This window comes from Pelodiscus sinensis, chromosome 5 (assembly GCF_049634645.1).
Source record: "Pelodiscus sinensis isolate JC-2024 chromosome 5, ASM4963464v1, whole genome shotgun sequence".
Classification (NCBI taxonomy): domain Eukaryota; kingdom Metazoa; phylum Chordata; order Testudines; family Trionychidae; genus Pelodiscus; species Pelodiscus sinensis.
Window position 1 is genome coordinate 129285562 of NC_134715.1, and position 19372 is coordinate 129304933.

The window sequence follows — 19372 nt, forward strand, 5'->3', positions numbered from 1 at the left end:
CCTGTGTGCTGTATGACGAGGCGGGGGAAGGTGCTGCTGGTTTGGTTCTGTAATAAGAACAGGGGAAGATAGGGATGTAAAGAGTTAACCGGTTAGCTGGTAAGCATCAGCCTTACTGGCATGCTTACCTGGTCACCAGTTAACTAGGCCCGGCCCGGCCTGCCAGAGCAGCCCCCCAGCCACGACACAGCACGGCAAGTCCTGTCCGGCCCACCCGGAGCAGCCCCCTGCCCATGGCACGATGTGCGGGGCTGCTTCCAGGTTAACCAGTAACACATAGCCTTTAACCAGTTAACTTTTTAACTGTCAGTATGCATCCCTGGAGGCGGAAGAGCCTGCGGTAGGCACTTTAAACCTCAATAAGCAGAGCAAATAACTCAGTCAAGTGGATCCAGATCGGATTTATCCACCTTCCCTTTCTGCCAGACTTTTCACGTGCCTTTGGACTGTGCCTGTGATCGCTACCTTACTTTACCCCGGGAAGGAGTCAGAGCATGGGGAATGCAGCTGTAATGTTACTCTTTTTCCGCTCGAACACAGCACCCTTGAGCTGTGGCTGCAGCTTATTGCCCTTCCCCCCATCCCACGTGGTTATGTGTTGAGGATCTGATGCATTTTCCCCAGAAATAAGCCGGCGTCTTATTTTTAGGAACACAGGACTGGAAAGGGCATCAGAAGTGCAGACCACAGCTATCTCCCAGGCAACCCCCCTCGTGCCATTCATAAACTTGTGACGCTCCCTCTTAAAACTCCGTGGGCCCGCCCCCCACACGCCCGTTCACCGCAGTGGGAGTTTTGCCTTGGCCAGAAAGGTCACTTTGGACCGTAATGAATCCCACAGCACTTTGCCAGCACGCTGGTCCCATTTGTGTACAGTTGGCTAAACTGAGTACAACCCACCGTGCGTCTATACTACACGTGGTACAGTGGCCGCACCACCGCTGTGCTGTCCCTTGTCACAGCAATGGAAGGGATTTTCATCACTGTAAGAAATCCCCTCACCCAGCCAAGCGGTTGCTAGGTTGTTGGAAAAATACTTCCATCAGCCTGGCGGTGTTTATACCAGGGTTTCTTGGGGGTGCCAGTTTTCCTCTCCTGGCAAGGTAGCCAGCTCCTCTTATGTTTCAGTTGTACATCACCTATAGGCCAGGCCTCATTTGCACTGTACACATACAATCAAAAAGCGGCGCTTGGCTAGGTGAAATGCAGCCATCTCTGGAGCTATGTAACAGCTCCTGGCAAAGCCACCCAGGCAGTTCAGGGCAGAGGTGGACGATCACCAGGGGGAACTCTTTACTACATGCTTGGTGTGTTCGAGCGGTTCAACAGCGCAGAGGTCAACAGCGTTCATGCTGCATTAGCCACACGCTCACAGACCTTCACCAACATACACCGGGGCGGCATAGAAACACCTCCTTCCTATTTATTCCCTGCCCAAAGAGAGCAGTTGGGGGATGGAGTGTTTATTTTAGTTGCATCCTGCTCTGGAAGGGGAAGTTCCCTGCGATACAGTGAACCCTGGATCCTAGTGAAGCTACAGCTGGAAGGATCTTTTAGCCTGGTGAGCAGGGCAATAGCCAGATCTTCTGACACCAATTCTGGACACCAAGGCAGAATGGTCAGCAGCTGATCCCCTCCCTCACCCCCAGCAGTTCCTGCATGGACACAGTCTGCCTGACACTGGTGCCCAGGGACTTGCCAGCTGTGCTACTGGGCGCGCTCTTCTGGCAGGGCCGGGGATTCCACATGCTCGCCCGGTAGGATTGCCGACTGTCCAATCATACAAACCCACATACCTTTGTCCGGCCCCTGCCCCGCCCCTTCCCTTAGGCCACGCCCCTGTCCCACCTGTTCTCTGAGGTCTCTCCCTCCACTCGCTCCATCCCGCCTCCTGCCATTGCTCACTATTACCAGGCTGGAGGGGTGAGGAATGGGGCTCCGGGAAGGAGTTTGAGTACAGGATTGTGGGCTTTGGGAGGGAGCCTGGGTGCGGTTGCTGGGCTAGGGCAGAGGATTAGGGTGCAAGAGGGGTGGGGAGGCGTTTATCTCAGGCAGCTCCTGAAGGCAGCTGGCACACCCCTCTGGCAGCAGCTCCTAGGCAGGGGGGGCCAGAGTCTCCATGTACGGCTGCCCACAGGCACCACCTCCACAGCCCTCATTGGCTGAATTTCCCTAACAATGGGAGCTGAGGCACGGTTTCCTGAGGGGGGCATGGAGCCTGGGGCAACCCCCCCCCCCCAAATGCCCCAGGTGCAGGGTCCATGGCAACCCCCCCAGCCACAGACCCCTCCCCAAAACTCCACCCTTGCTCCATTCCTGCCTTGTCCCCTTACCTCCTCCCCCGAGCAACGCAGCCCAGGGGATAACGGCTGCAGGGTTCACCTCCCCGCCACTCACCCCACGGGTGGTGGGAGCTGGAGCAAGAGCAGCCTGGCAGGCTGCAGCATCCTGCCATGCCACCCACCCAGCCCACTGGGCCTCGCTTCTCCGTGGGCAGCAAGAACACGTTCTGCTTTGGGAAGCCGCATGCAACAGGCCGGGAACGACCGGCCAGGTGGAGCAGAGCAGGCTGCCTGCTGCTCTGGATCTTGCCACCCACATGGTGAGTGGGGGCCAGGTGATGCCTGCTGCCGCCATGACAGGCCCCTGTAATTCCCCGGTCTCTCCCAGCCACAGGATGGTTGGGGCGGCCGCCAGAGGCTCCCAAAAACACAGGCCTTGGGGCGGCCACCTATGGATGGGACAGCTCTGAGCTGTGTCGTCAGCACTTGGGGTGGGGGTAGCGCGCAGAGACCCACGCCTCAGGGACATGCCGGCTACTTCTGGGAGCAGCACGGAGCGAGGGCAGGCAGGAAGGCTACCTTAGCCCCCTCCCCCCGGCCTTTTAAAATTGCCCAGGCCTCTGGGCAGTTGCCCCCTTTACCTCCCAGCCATCCCTGTTGGCCAGTGTGGTACTCTCTTTGGTTGTACAGGGCTTGTTTCAGCAAGGCAAGGTGGGCGAGGTGCCAGCTTTGATTGGCTCAACTCCTGATGGGCGGAGAGAGAATTTTGTCTCTCTCTAATATCCTGAGACCAGCACACCTATAACGGCTGTGCGAACAGCAATGATGAGCATCTAATTTTGATTCAGCCAAGCAAGTGCAAACATCGTAATGACGGCCGGGGGACCTCACGCTAGCCACACGCTTAACTGCTTTGCTGAGTGAGGCTGGACTGAAGCATTAAGTGTTTTGCTGAACCAGGCCCCCGAGACAGGCCCCCGAGACACCACACCAGGTTTTTTAATCACTCTAGTTCCTTTGCTTCCAGTGTGGCTTCTGATAGATTAGTTTAGTGCAGACTCTGCGCTGAACACACACGGGCCCTGCTCCGGAAGGGCTCCCACCAAAGGACCTGTCTACACGTCTCCATTAATCCAGAATAAGGCAGCGCGTGAATTAAAGATGATTAATTATTCCTGATTAATGTCACGCGTGGACGGCCTTGTTCCCAAACAAGAGTGCCTGCCTCATTTTGCAGTGGTTGAAACCACCGTGGCTTAAACTAGTTCAGAATAAAACGTTCTTAATTTGGAACTACAGCCTCCATCCATGGAGTCAGTGAGGAATAATGCCCCATGTAGACAAGCCCTAAGACAGAGGAAGAAGGGGCCAATGGTTAGGGCACTAGCCTAGAGCTTTGGAAACCTCAGTTCATCTCTCTTCCACCCAGGACTTTCTTTGTGACCTTGTGCAAGTCACTCTGTGCCTCAGTTCCCTATAAAATCTCACAGGGGATGGGGCTAGGGCAGGGGAATAATTTTCACAAGAGAGGGGCCACTTAACGAATTTTGGTACGTGCTCACAGGCCAGCTCCACCCCCTACAAAGGGGAGGAGCCTGGAATGGAAGGGGCGTGACTGGGGCCTGTCAGGGGCTGAAGGCTTTGAATTAAAACCATAGCAAAGAACTCTCAGCTCCTGGTCCCACCGCTGCCATGTTGCCTAGCAGCCATGTGGAGTTGCTGTGACTATTTAAAGGGCGCACAGCTCCGGCCCCTGCCGGGGTGGTGGTGGGATCAGGAGCCAGGAGCCAGGAGCCATTTGAATAGGATCCTCGTGCCTGAGCAACCACCTGGAAATTTGGTGGCACAGATAGCAGATTATAAATGGAAAGCGGCCAGATGCCATCCGCAGGCCGGATCAAAGTGTTAGGAGGGCCGCATCTGGCCCAGCCCTGGGTTAGAGCCAATGATTACAAGGTACCGAGATACTTTGGTGATGGCTGTTCTAGAATTACCGAAGACGGAGACACAACGGGCTGAAGGGGGTAGTTTCTTTTGAATGCTGCTTGGGATCCCTAATAATAATACGTTTCTTATTTCAATTCCTGCAGATGCTAGAGGCCGTCCACCCACAGGACTGCTGTCCCTGCCCTCAAAGGCCCACAGTCCAAGGGAACAAGGACAAAACATACGGTCAGAAAACTACGAAATGAATTGCGGGTAGAGAAACGGAGAGAGGATGGTGGCCTGGGATGAAAGGTCTCAGAAGAGTGGCCGTGTTAACGTGCCACAGGATTACTCATTGTTTTTAAAGTTACAGACTAACAAATATACAGCATCAGGGGCTGTCGTGGGCAAAACCCACTTCCTCAGATGAGCTTGCGTGGAGGACCGCTTGGCCAAGCTGCCGAGAGAGGCTGGTTTGGACCAAGTGTTAGCATAGCTTCTGGTGCAATGGTCCTGTGAGCTCCACTGGCCCCACCAGAACTTGAATAATGAGAGCAGAGGACAGAAGCAAACTGAGCATCAAGGTCGGTATCAGTGACAGGGGGAAGGACTTGAGGTGCGGGGGTGCGACGCAACCGCATAAGAGTCCCCTCTCTGAACTGTTGGCAGTGGCTGAGGGGTGAAGGCTGAGAATTTTTAGCAGGATGCTGTGCTCAGGCCAGAGGAGAGATGCAGAGAGGGGTTGGGACGTGGCCAGATGGACAGGCGAGGACGATAACGTTGACAGCCGCTCTTTGGATGGGCTGCGGAGGAGCCAGTTTGGGCTGACGACAGCGGAAAAGAAAAACAGTGCTGGAGAAATGGCCCACAGAAAGGAGGCTGCGTTCTGCATGGGATGCTGCTGCCCCAAAAGGCCAACGTGTGACCCAGGATACAATCCAGTGTCAAACGAGCAAAGGCGCTCTTCCACTCACGGCCGCCTAGCAAGGATGCAATTCGAGTGCGGCGCTCCGCCGTGGGCAGCCAGAGAGTAGCCTGACAAACGAGGGAGGATCCGGAGACGAGAGAGAGAAATTAGCAAGAGTCCAGAAAATACAACCTGCCAGGGGAAGTGAGTAAGAACTGAGCATGCAGAGTGAGGAGAAAACCAGTGGAGAGGGATATGGGATGCTCTCCAGCAGGCGTGCTACAAAGCCCTTGTCATCCTGCAAGATGCTCAAAACAGGCTGCAGAGGCAGCAGAGAAACGGGAGGAAACGTTTTATGGACCACGCTCAGCTTTCAGTTACTCCCAGGCCCGAGCAAAGACGAGGAATAACAAAGAGTCATGGCTCAAGGGACAGACCCAGCTCCGCAGGACGTATTTGGGCATCTAATTCCCACCCATTGCAATGGGGGTTCGGTTCCAGACCATCTGCGAAGTGGTAGGCCACAGTGTATTCAATCACCCTATTATAGCCATAGAGAAGGCAAGTCCAAGTCATTCTGTCATCCTGAGCTTTAAGGGTTTAAGTCCATGAAAACATTTCCTGGACATCCACATAAGAACATAAGAACGGCTGTACTGGGTCACACCAAAGATCCATCTAGCCCAGTAGCCTGTCTGCCGACGGTGGCCAGCACCAGGTGCCCCACAGGGGGTGGACCGAAGACAACAATCAAGCGATTTGTCTCGTGCTATCCATCTCCAGCTTCTGACAAACAGAGGCCAGGGACACCATTCCTACCCCCCGGCTAATAGCCTTTTATGGCCCTAACCTCCATGAATTTATCTAGCTACACTTTAAACTCTGTTATAGTTCTAGCCTTCACAGCCTCCTCTGGCAAGGAGTTCCACAGGTTGACTATGTGCTGTGTGAAGAAGAATTTTCGCTTATTAGTTTTAAACCTGCTACCCATTAATTTCGTTTGGTGCCCTCTAGTCCTTATATTATGGGAACTAATGAAGAACTTGTCTCCACACCACTCATGATTTTATAGACCTCTATCATATCTCCCTTCAGTCTCCTCTTTTCCAGACTGAAAAGTCCCAGTCACTTTAGCCTCTCTTCATATGGATCCATTCCAAACCCCCAATTATGTTATTTGCCCTTTTCGGAACCCTTTCCAAGGCCAAGGGTTCAGAAAAGGCCCACATCTTTATGGAACCGTGTTTGCAAGTACGTGAACAAAGGCAATCTAGGCTTCATTGAGGCAACTTTACTGTCCATTCTCTTGGAAGGGGCTGGCCTCTACCTTCTCATAGGAGAGTACTGACCATGTTACGGTGAGACACGGGCTTCCTTTCTATTCTGGGAAACAGGGGATCTGGAGAGTCTGGGTGCTGGAGACCATGGGGAAAGACTGAGGGGATGGGAGGCAAGAAACAGATTGTGACAATAGGTGTATGGTTTACCCCCAGCGAACACAAGCTAGCTGTGCTGCTTTATCTGATGCCTGCGTGACATTTCAAGAATGATGTGATGAAATTGGAGAGGGTCCAGAGAAGAGCAACAAGAGTGATGAAAGGTCCAGAGAACATGAGCTATGAGGGAAGGCAGAAGGAATTGGGCAGAAGGAGTGTCAGAGTACTTGCGCAAGAAGCCCTGATTTTATACATTAGAACGTCAGTGTTCTTGCGCAAGTACTTGCGGCCAGTGTAGACAGGTGGCAAGATTTTGCGCAAAATCTTGCCAATATAGACACAGCCAAGGTGTTTGTATCCCTCAAACCCGCCTCCTCATCGGTCGTCTCCTCAGAGATGTCAAGGGTGGAGGAGGAACGCTGGCCTGGTGACATCCTGAGTTGTAATCCCTCCCACTAAGAGTTGGTTGTAGAGTCCAAAGGTGGCGTGGGAAAGCCTACACTGCCAGTCACTGTGCTGGGGGACTGCTGTAAACACACAGAGGATTTTTGACTCGTGGATTTTCTGAGCCCAACAGCTTGTGTGAGAATCGGGAGGGGGGGTTGGTGCAGAGCAGCTAACAACACCATTCTCGGCACACAGAAATACTCGTGGGTAAAAGGGGGAGGGACACGTGTTATCAGTGTGCAATGCCACAACTGTCGCTTAAGACCATCATGCAATTGCCGTATAGCTGGGGAACATTAGGTGGATGTCCTGCTAATGACGAATGTCTATATTGTTTGCGTGTTTAACAGTGCAAGATACACGACACAATGTAGGACAGTGCTAAATGGGTGATGGAGAACCTAAGGAGGTGGTAACACATCGTTGTTGGCTTCATGCTTCATTAACTGTGGATCATGGAAATGTAGGACCCAACAGGGCCTCAAGCGATGATCTAGTCCATTGGCTCCCAAACTTTTCGGCATCACACCCCCTTTTTAATTTTTGAGAAACCCCCGCTTCCCCGCAAATAGCAGCAAAAGTTATTGAGCAAAAAAAACACCTGATTGGGGCTGAAAAACAAAAATAGCACCAAAACTTGTATTTTGTGCGGACCTGTCATGAATAGCAGCTACAAGGGAGGGAGAGGAAAGGGTTAAGATAACTGAGCCTCTGCACCTGAATGAGGGGGCTTTGGGCATTCAGCCAATGAAAGGCAGATAAGACATTTCAAACTAGAGGTTTTTTTCCCTTTGTGGGGTGTCAGAAGCAGTTTTCCCCCAAGTATGGAGCAGGAGAGATGGACTCTCCCAGGAACAGACTCCTTTAATTCATTAAAATGTGTAAGTGGGAAAAGTTTAGATAGTCCATCAGGTTTTATTGTTTTCCTTGTTTGGGGGTTTGAAAATCATGTCTGAGCTGGTTAATTGTTTTTCTCTTTTGTAACTAAGGATTACAGCCCAGGAAGAATCCCTGAGTCTATTTCAATCCCTGGCTTTTAACACCCAGTCATTTACTATGCTTGCAACAATAGTCGTGTTTTAATAATAAAAGTATTTTCTTTTTGTTTTGGTTAACTGGTATTGGTTGATTTTTGTGTCCTTAAGTCTATATTCCTAAGTGAAATCATGTTAAATGAGAGAAGCAGAGCTGCATTGTTCTCTTTTTTCCAACTCCAAGCAAAATGGAGGTGGGGGGCGGGGCAGGGAGGAGGGGAAGGAGATTTGCCTCAGGGAAGGGATTCCATGTGGTTCTTCCCTGGAAAAGGGTTTATTTTATATTTTTAAAGACCCTTGGTGGTGGCAGCAATCAGTCTTTTTCTTTTTGGATCTCAGGGAAACTAAGACCGGACAAGTTTGTCTCTGGGAGTTACAGAGACGGGTTCTTACAGAGTTTATTCTGCTAGCCAGCCCCCATCTCTACACTCAAAGGGTATGTCTACACTACCACCCTAGTTTGAACTAGGGTGGCTAATGTAGTCATACAAACTTGCAAATGAAGCCCGGGATTTGAATTTCCCGGGCTTCATTTGCATGTTGCCGGGCACCGCCATTTTTAAATGTCCGCTAGTGTGGACTCCGTGCCCACGGCTATACGTGGCACGAACTAGATAGTTCGGAATAGGAACGAGGTGACAGATAGTTCAGAATTGGCTTCATATTCCGAACTATCTAGTTCGTGCCGCGTGTAGCCACGGGCACGGAGTCCGCATTAGCGGACATTTAAAAATGGCGGCGCCCGGCAACATGCAAATGAAGCCCAGGAAATTCAAATCCCGGGCTTCATTTGCAAGTTTGTATGACTACATTAACCACCCTAGTTCAAACTAGGGTGGTAGTGTAGACATACCCAAAGTGCCAGGTTGGGGAAGTGAGCCGTGACAGTGCCCTTTGCAAAGAACAGCTGTGATTCCAGGCAGCTCAAGGCTGTCTCACAGCAAAGGCAGAGGAAGACATTGCTTTTAAAAACCGATGAACTTTACGGTGCATTTGCTACAGCAAAGCCCATTAAACTGAGCTGCACTTGCAAGAGGTTACTGAGATCCTGGATCATGTCAGGTTGCCCTGGGTAAACTAGAGAATGTTCAGCTTCCCAGCTGGCCCAGCTTTCTAGCCCTGCTAGATGGCTCATCGGGAGCAATTTATGGAGGAGGCATCTACACCATAAGGATGGTTGCACAATGTGAACTTTATCATGTAAGAACAAGGGACGTGTTGTGACATAGCAACCTTGCTGGTTGCTATGCTGGGCAGTGGGTTATGAGTGACCTCCACTGGCTGCTGCCTGCAGCACAGCCCAGCAGGGCAGGGAATGAGTCATTATGCAAAGGGGCTTTGAACCTGTCTGACCAGTTATCTCCCAGGGAGCGGAACAATGGGAAGAAGGGGAGTGGAACCCTGGCTGGGGGGCAGGGCTGGAAGTGAGTTTAGTTTGGTTTCTGGCTGGTTTCATGGAGGAAGCAGCCTAGGCAATAGGCTGGGATTTAGGGGCCAGGCTCCCTCATCTCAAGGGGGGCTGAGGCATCCTAGGCCTGCCCTGTAACCAGATTACATCTGTGCTGTATCCTGGAGAAGCAATAAACTCCCTCTATTCTACTGGCTGGTGGAGTCTGTCCATGCCATTACGAGGGTGCAGGAGATGGGAAAACCCCAACGTGCCATCACACATGTATTCCTGGAACGCTGGCGGGAGGTGATCAGGATGTTACTGGAAGCAACACCAACAGCCACAAGTAGGGTAGAAAAAGAAGCATTTGGACCCAGAGTTGTTAACTTGAGTCCCATGACTCAAACTCGAGTCTGACTTAAGTCATCTAGGTGACTTGACTTGAGACTCAACTCAGGTTCATTGTTTGAGACTTGAGACTTGCTAATTTTGTTAAATCGACTTGGTGAAAAAATTGTCCAAAAATGCCAATATTAATGCCTTGTACAAAAGTGACTTGACATTTTTAAAATTAAGACTTGAGACTCTACTTGGGACATGAACTGTAGTGACTTGAGACTTAACTTGGATTTGACAATGACGACTTGAAGACAACACTGTTAGGACCCTCAAGCACCTGGAGCAGGGTGGAAGGAAAGGCGGGAGAACAGAAGAGATTTTGCTTCTCTTTTAGAGAGGAGAGGAAGGACAGCCTTGTTGGTAGAACACTGGACTCAAAAGATCGGGCTGTTATACCACACTCTGGCCCAATCTACCTGTCTGACGTAGCCAGTGGTTCTCGCCTGAGCCTCCGGTCCCCAGCATAAAATGGAGAGGATACCACATCAACTATTTCACCTGCAGTAATCCCCACCTGCAGCAGGTTGATTGATTCTGATTTACTCTACAAGCTTTTCTGTACCGCAACTGCCTCAGCGCCCAGGGTGCACCAGCCAACCCTCTGTCACATGGATGCGGACTCAGATCCTTCATCAAATGCTGATGCCCGGGATCATTTTTGGGAGGCAAAGAGGAGAATTGAGAGCTCTTGCCACTCAAACGAGGCATCCTCCAGGAGATGCAGTCATCTGCCAGCGTTGATTCTTTCTACACTGTTGCCTTGTTACACGTTAGATAGATAAATACATTAGTGTTAATAGGGTTTAGCCATTTTAATGACAAAGTAATGTGCAGAGTTATTAACATGCAAATTCTAAAAAAAATCTCATTAACTCCCAGGTCTTTAACCTCCCAGTGTTTTTAGAATTAGTCTTCAAAAGCAATCTTCTCTGTCCCCATATGCGATGGCATTTTTTTTTCCAGATAGAGGAGCCTCTCCATGAAATTTACCATGCGTCTCATTTCCATTGCCTTTGATCTACTCCTACTTTGCACTTCTATGAACGCTCTTCAAGTGAGGATCTCAAAGCTCTTGGCTAACATTAACCGGGAGCTTGTTGGCTCTGGAAGCAGATTAAGCTCAAACACACAGTGTGCAAAATAAAAATGTACCCACAGGGAGTGACTGGGAAATACCTGTCACACTTTAAATTCACACCACAAATTTGTTTGCAATAGCTTCCTTGCATAGACATGCCCGAAGGCTCTTATTCCTGATTAACTATCCCTGATTAATTTAATGTGTGGACAGTGTTATTTGAAAGTGGGTTAAAGCTATCCCTACTTGACAAGTATTAAAGGAGATCACTTTGCCAAGTGACATTATACAACAGGAGTGTGCATAAAGAAGTTGATTGTGTTAATGAATCTAATCAAGTCAGGGTGAAAGTGGGTCATTCCTGTGATTTTGATCTGGAGATGTGACTATCCAGAAAGGGGAAATGGCCCTTGTAATGAGTTGACCAGTTGAGATCCTTATTCAATCCTAAATTGATCGTGCTGAATTTGCCAATGAATTCCATCTCAGATGTGTCTCCCGTTGGAATCGGGTTTTGAAAGGAGCCATCCTTCTACAAAAGAATTTCAAAACCCAATTCCAAAGGGGGGCAGCCGAACTAGAATTGATTTGCACATTTAACATGATCAGTTTAGGATTGAATAATGATCTCCACTGGTCAATGCATTACAAAGGCAATTTCCCTTCTTCTGGATAGTCACATCCCCAGACCAAATGCTGAATAAGAGAGAGAACTTCAGCTAAGTCAATTGCATAACTTGTGTCAAAATAGCTCATTTCAGCTTTTGGCACTGTCTACACAGCAGGAAGTCTGAGGAAGAGCACTCTTCCTCCGACTTCCCTTACTCCTCTTCATACAACGAGGGTGACAGGAGTTGGAGTAAGAAGTCCTCCAGCTCACCATTATTTCAACCTTATGTTGAAATAACTGCTTGCAGTGTGGACATGGACTATGTTATTTCAGAATAACTTCAGTTATTCCGAAATAACGCTGCTATGTAGACATACCCTTAGGGTATGTCTACACAGCAAAGTTATTTCTAAATAACAGCCCTTATTTCGAAATAACTTTCCTAGTGTCTACACAGCCAAACCGCTATTTCAAAATAAATTTGAAATAGCAGAGCGCTTATTTCGAATTTGTAAACCTTATTCTACACAGAATAATGCCAAATTCAAAAAAGCTATTTCGAAATAAGTGCTGTGTAGACACTTATTTCAAAAGTGCAGCCAGGCTTGCAGCAACGTGTCCACGAGAAGCACCAGTGTGCCCAGGGGCAGCTCTGGCTCCATGTTGCAGAGTGCTGTGGTGTCCCGAGTGAGGGCAATCAGAGCACGCAGAGACAAAAATGCTTTGCTGTCCCTCATTGAGGTAGACAAACAAGCAGGGAAACCTGAAACTGGCTGTCCGGGGGTCCCTTTAAGCACAGACCTCAGATAGCCTCAGGCAGCAGCCCCACACAGTAAGTACTGACCTGGTGCCCTGCCGGAACTGGTTCCGGCCAGCCTTAAATGCGATTCAGAGTCCACTCAGTGTGGACGTGCTATTTTGAAATAGCAAAATGCTATTTCGAAATGCATTGTGTGTGTATTTATTCTAAAATAAGCTATTTCAAAATAAGCTATTTCGAAATAATACTGTAATGTAGACACATCCTTAGAGATTAACATGGCTGCCCTTCAGAGATTGTACCACAGGTTAGGACAAGAACTCAAGACTAGCAGGCTTGGGTCCAGCTGAAATGGCAAGGGGGATTTTGACAGGCTGTGCGCCAAGAATCACCTGCCTTAGAATGTGTCTGGGAGTTCTAGTTCATATTTGTCCTCTTACAAACAGTGCCAAGGGCTCTTTGAGGACCACTGGTCAGGACCGTGGCTTAATGCCTCCTCTAAAGAACAGCACTGCACTGGCTCATGGCCCCACAAGGCCTTGCTGGAGCTCTGAGTGCTGACAGAGAGAAGAATGCCATCTGCTGGAACATCCAATTCCTGCAGAACCTCTTTGGATCTTAGGGGTCCAAGCATCCAAGCACCTTCCAACCCAACCAAGCCTTCCTTCGCTTGTTCTTTCTGCCAGAGCTAGGCAGTTAGACCCAAACCCTGCACCCTGAAGGCAATAATTTATGTTGCAATTTTTTTCTTTGCCCTTCTCTGCCTGCACTGGTGGAACAGAGAGAAATATTTTAGAGCAACAATGTAATCTAGGGGCCTTTTGCAAGATGCAAAGGATAAATCCACCCTCACCATCCTACTGCCATTAGCTCCGAATCCCAGATCCACTGAAGAGGGTTATGATTAATAATGACATGGCAGTGTCTGATGGACTAGGGAAGAGAAATTCCCGTTGGTGATTGTAGGGCAGCCTGTGATAAAGCTTGCTGGTGAAGTCATTTCCATGCACAGAAGAGTTCAATCACAACTCCCAGGCCCTCCGAAAAAATCAGGCAGCAACCTCATTTGACCTGCCAGCAAATATGTGATAGAGAGTTCTGGAGCTGTCAGGGCCTGTAACAGGGCAGTCTGACCTAGTGGTCAGCATTAGGAATGGCTCTGGGGTCACGGTCAGGCATCACACCAAAGATCACAGCCGCAGTGTCAGAGCTAGAAGCTGCGCCAAGGATTAAGCTGGAATCAACAGTAGGGATCCAGGCAAGGAAGAAGGAACATGTTGTGGGAGCTGGAACAGGGAGCAAAGTGACGCTGCAGGCACCCGATGAGGAGGCAGGGACTGGGTCGCAGCTGTCTGAGCAGCACTACGCCAGACAACTAGGTGGGACAGGAACAGGAAGCTTTATACTTGTGGTGTCCAATCAGCAGTGTGCTACTAGTCACCTGACCCTGCTGAGTCAGCACCAGGCCCTACTGTAGCCCCCCAAGCCATCCTGGATCCCACAGCCTCCTGAAGCATGGGATCCCCCTCCAAAAAGCATGGGGCCTGGGTTGGTTACCCTGGTCCGTCCTATGGACGGGACAGCTCTGTTTGAGCCTGTTCTGGATACCGCCAAAAATAATACAAACCCCTCACCCATAATTGCAGTGTTCCCCTGACACTGCCTGTCTGTCCCCGAGGCTGTAAACTCTTTTGAGTGAGTCCAATCTTCCTTAGCAGTCCGTACAGCACCTAGTACAATGGGACCCTGCTTTTGGACTCGGGGCGGCGTTCCTAGCCACTAGCGAAGCATCCATAAACAGCAGCAACCCTGGGTAACACTCATAGAATCCTAGGATTAGAAGAGACCTCAAGGGGTCAGAGAGTCCAGCCCGCTGTCCAAAGTAGGACCAACCCCAACTCAATCATCCAAGCCAGGGCTTCATCAAGCCGGGACTTAAAAACCTCTAGGGATGGAGATTCCACCACCTCCCTAGGGAACCCATTCCAGTGCTTCCCCACCCTCCTGGGGAATGCTTTTAAGTATCTGTTTAGATGGGGACGGAGGGTCTGAGAGATTGGCAAGAGAGTAGGGGAGCGGATTGGATTTATTCACAAGGCTAAGCCAAGGACAGCGCAATGCCTCCCTCGACAAGGAAGGAATGTGCTTTTCTCCATCTCGGCATATTTTCCTGGGGGTTGTGTTAAATATATTCGGAGACACTGTTTACATCCTCATACCGCTGTGTGGCTGCTTCCACATCAACCACCCCCAGACATTTCACAAATAACTCACTGGGCAAGAAAAGTGTCTTAAGGCTTAATTAAATAGACAGCTTAACATTCCTGGTATAAAATTAGAATTTTCACAGGAGGGCTTTGCCCACCAGAGGGCACCCACCTCACCCCCGGCGTAGAGAACGGCTTGGAAAATGAAACGGAAAAGGCGTTGGTGTAGATAAGGACTATCTGTGGGCTGCCCACAAAGGAATAGAAGTTAGGGGGCGAGAGAAAGAGGAGCACAATTTAGGGAAGGAGAATTTGCAGGCTGAATTGATAAAGATGAGAGTGCAATTGCTGCCAGTTCGGAGGACAACCCATAAAGAAGCACTGGTTTTCTGTCCTTAAAGGGGGTGGGGCTTCCTGCTCCCACCTGAGATGGGACTGGGAAAGAATCCGGGAATGGGCATGACTCCCTTGTGCAGTCAACACCAGCAGTGCCAAATGGGTGTGGAAGGAACTCAGTAGGGAATGTGGCTTTGTACACTCCCCTTAGACACACAGGTCCACTTCCGATTACTCATAGAATCATAGAGCTGGAAGAGACCTCAGGAGGTTGTCAAGTCCAGCCCCCTGCCCAAGGCAGGACCAATCCCAAATCAACCAACCCAGCCAGGGCTTTGTCAAGCCAGGACTTAAAAACCTCTAGGGATGGAGATTCCACCCCCGCCCTAGGGAACCCATTCCAGTGCTTCACCACCAACCTGGACCTCCACCACTGTATCTTGAGATCATTTCTCCTTGTTCTGCCATCTGTCATTACTCCATGCCAAAGCCGCATGGTGGGACTGAAAACAAGCCCCATCTCAGAGATGTCTGGATTAGATTCCTGTGCCAGTGAGTCCGTGCACTGCTCTATAGGGTTTTGAGGACCGGAACGTCTCTTTCATGCCCCACCGGGCAGGTTACATCCCCAGGCTGTTGTGTTCAGTCGGTATTTGCTACTCCGTGCAATTCCCCGCTTAGCTGGCTGAGGCTGGGAATTTTGTGAGGTACTTAGCAATCGCATGGCTGCGTGTCATAGCTATGCCACGAAATCCCCCATGTTCCTTAGCTGGGAACTTCCCCAGTCTCTTCCTTTCCCTGCTATGCACTCCTTCTTGGGTACGTCTAGACTACAGGGTTTTGTCGACAAAGAGATACTGTCAACAAAGAGCGTCTAGACTACAGCCAGTTCTGTAGCAAGCCACTTTGTCGACAGAGCGTCCAGACGCTCCCTTTTGAAAAAGCACAGTGTGGATGCAATAGTGCCTTTTGTCGACAGAACTCTGTCAACAAAAGGTGTTATTCCTCATAGAATGAGGTTTACCACCGTCGGCAAAACTGCCACATTCTGTCAACTTACTGTCGACAGAACTCAGCGGTAGTGTAGATGCAGGCATACTTTTGTGGACGAAAGTCCACTTCTGTCGACAAAACCCTGTAGTCTAGTCACACCCCTTGTGTTCGCTCGCAGTCCTCAGCCAATGTGCTGTGGGACAAATTCCAGCCCTGGCACTCACAAGTCCATGGCCGGCACAGCTCCACTGGAGAAAGGCCCGTGGTGGCCCATCCACCCATGACTGTAAGGGAGGGTGTGATGGCATGTCAGGGACCCTTGACCCTGCACCCCTGTTCACAGCAAGATGGGACCCCACCAGCCAGTAGAATAGGGAGGGTTTATTGCTTCTCAGGTTTGATGCGGACATAGGAATCAGGGCAGGCAGCCTCAGACCTCTTGGGGGGCCGGGGGACACAGGCCCCTGAATCCCCTAGGGCTTGATTTAGTCTGTTCTCTTCACGTTTGCCCAGTCAAGACTGCCCTCCTCTCTCAGCCACCAGTCATTCACTCCCCCAAGGTAGCTACACCCCTTCCTTTGGTCAAACTCCTTCCCCTGGCCAAGTGTGAAGTGGGTAGGCCATGGCCTACATGCCTACCCTCAGCGACCAGCAGTGCACACACACAGTCTCTGCAGAGCAGCATAGGCCAGGAGGGGTCACCCACAGCACAACACAGCAACCAGTGACTGAAAAACCAGAGCGGACCCAGGACCACAAGGGTAGACAGCCCCCCACTACGTCACAGAGGGTCAGCTGTAATCTGACCCAGATTTGCAACTATAGCTCTAAACAACAGGCCTCCGGGACAAGACTTTACCCAACGGCTGTATGCACAAGAAAGAAGCCAGACAAGGCCTCCACAGTGCCAGATTTTAGTAAAACAATATTTGGGCTTGTCTACACTGGCCCCTTTTCCGAAAGGGGCATGTTAATTTCACAGGTCGTAATAGGGAAATCCGCGGGGGATTTAAATATCCCCCGCGGCATTTAAATAAAAATGTCCACCGCTTTTTTCCGGCTTTTAGAAAAAACGGAAAAGAGCGTCTACATTGGCCCCAATCCTCCGGAAAAAAAGCCCTTTTTGTAGGAATAAGATTCTCCGGAAAAGGGCTTTTTTTCCAGAGGATCGGGGCCAGTGCAGACGCTCTTTTCCGTTTTTTCTAAAAGCCGGAAAAAAGCGGCGGACATTTTTATTTAAATGCCGCGGGGGATATTTAAATCCCCCGCGGATTTCCCTATTACGACCTGTGAAATTAACATGCCCCTTTCGGAAAAGGGGCCAGTGTAGACGTAGCCAAAGGGACCAGCGAGCTAGGAATGTGCGGACTTCTCAAATGTAATCTGAAATACATTGCCAAGCTCCAGAAATAGGGATCAACGCAGTCTTTTCGGCAGCCTCTTATTCCGTTAATATAAAACTTTACATAATATCGATAATTATTTCTTCAATTCCGGCCTGTGGCTTAAAAACCTGCCCTCACCATGGACAGGTTAAGTGGTATTTATTGATGATGGAGCTGGAGCAAATCTATATTCCTTTACCGCTCTGGTTAACAGCTCTCCACACCTGCCCACTCTCCGTGTCTGTGAAAAGGGAACCATCTGATGCAAAAGACCACGTGATGTCTATTTAGAAGAGTCAAAGCACAGGAAGGTTTTCAGAGTGCTGCAGAGCTGGGGGGTGACACGGATGGCGCCTGGCTTTGCGAATGTGATACAGAGTTCAATCCAGATCGCGTTAGTCCAAACTGGCCTTTGCACAGTGAGTCTGATGGGTTCATTCAAATTCTTTGGGCAAAGATGTCCCACCTGAGAAAGCCACTGGTACCATTGCAGCTCAGCGCCTTCTCTCGATGGCAGTCACACGAAAGCCTCTGAACAGCCTAAGATCACTCATCTCCCCATGCCAGGTCAGTACTGAATGACGCAAGTCGGGAACCTGCACACTTGCTGCCTGTTCTGTGTCTGCCCTGTGGTGTACATGTAACGCAGAGGCGGAACTGAACCTGGGACCTCTGGAGCTTAGTCTCTATAGTAGCGTTTCTTAAATTTTTTAAGACCAAGGAACTAAGGAACTCCAAACAATTTTTTGTTATGAGGAACACCAATAATTTTTTGTTGAGCCAAAAAAAAAAAAAAGGCGCCTGCCCCTTTAAGGGTGGCCATTTTGAATTTTCTTGTTCTCCGCAGCACACCTCCGACTGACTTGTGGCGCACCAGTATGCCACAGAACACAGTTTAAGAAACACTGTTCTACAGCCTGAGCTAAAAGCCAGCTGGTGCTCAGCTCAGGTTGTAGTGCAGACTCATTCTCTCTGTGAGTAGTCTGCATAGGACAGTGCACCCCACCCCACAGCTGTGTGGGTTACATACAGAAGAGATCAGTCTCCAGGATGCCAACCCGCTCCCAAGAGGAGGGAGAATAGTCAGAAATGAGACGCCTCCCTCCAGCCTGGTGCCAGTCTTGACATTCTGGAAGTACGTGGCTTCTCAGGGGGCATCATGGAGTCCTGTGTTTGCACAGGGCCAGGTACTAGCTCTGGCCCATGTGTTCATCAGTGGTCTGGAAATAAACATATAATCACTAGGGCTGACACAGTGGGGTGATAAACAAAGAGGCCGGGGCTGTTGCAGGGTATCCTGGACCCATTCAGACGAAATGCATTTTACTACCGTCTCACTGAGAGCAACACACCGAGGAACAAGGAACACAGGCCAGCCCCGCAGAGCAGGAGACGGTACTTTGGCGAGCGGTGCCACCAGACAGGGCTCATGGTAGATAGGCCATTCAATCCCAGCATTGCACTGGGTACTGTGATGAAAAGGGCTAATGTGATCCTTGGATATAGAAATGGGGGCGTAGCAAGCAGGGCCATCCCGAGGGGGGCGCAGGGCTTGGGATATCTCCTCCCCCCCACTGTCCCAGGCGTAAGGCCAAGAGCAATTCTTCCCCACCATGGGCCCCACTCTGCCCTGCTTATGCCACCTTCCCAAGCCCTCCGCCCCCTTACCCGCTCTCCCCAAGTAACGCAGTCCGGGGACTTAGTGAGGGCCTGGCGTGGTGGCAGTAAGAGTCGCGCCCTCCCCTCACTCACCATGCGGGTGGCAGGAACCGGAGCAGCCCGGCAGCCTATTCTGTCCTGCCGTGCCACCCTCCCGGCCCACAGTGCCTCGCTACTCTGTGGTGGCAGAAAGTGGAGTGGGCCTGGACTCCCTCTGCTCCTGTGGTAGTTGGGGAGCGACCCGTGCTGTCACTCAGCGCCAGGTCCCCGTCATTCCTTGGGTCCCATCCACAGGGCGGTCGGGAGGATTGCCGCAGGGCTCCCAAAAGCACGGGGCTTGGGGTGGCTGCCCCAATTCATCCTAGGGGCGAGAGGGCTCTGGGAGCAAGTTCAGTTCAAGCACACCCACGCCACAACCTTCTGTGGGCGCTGTCCCAGCTCTGTGGAGACACCTTTACACACAGAACTTGAATGAGCCCATCCGATTCATTGTGCACAGGCCAGTTTTGACTAACTGGGCCTG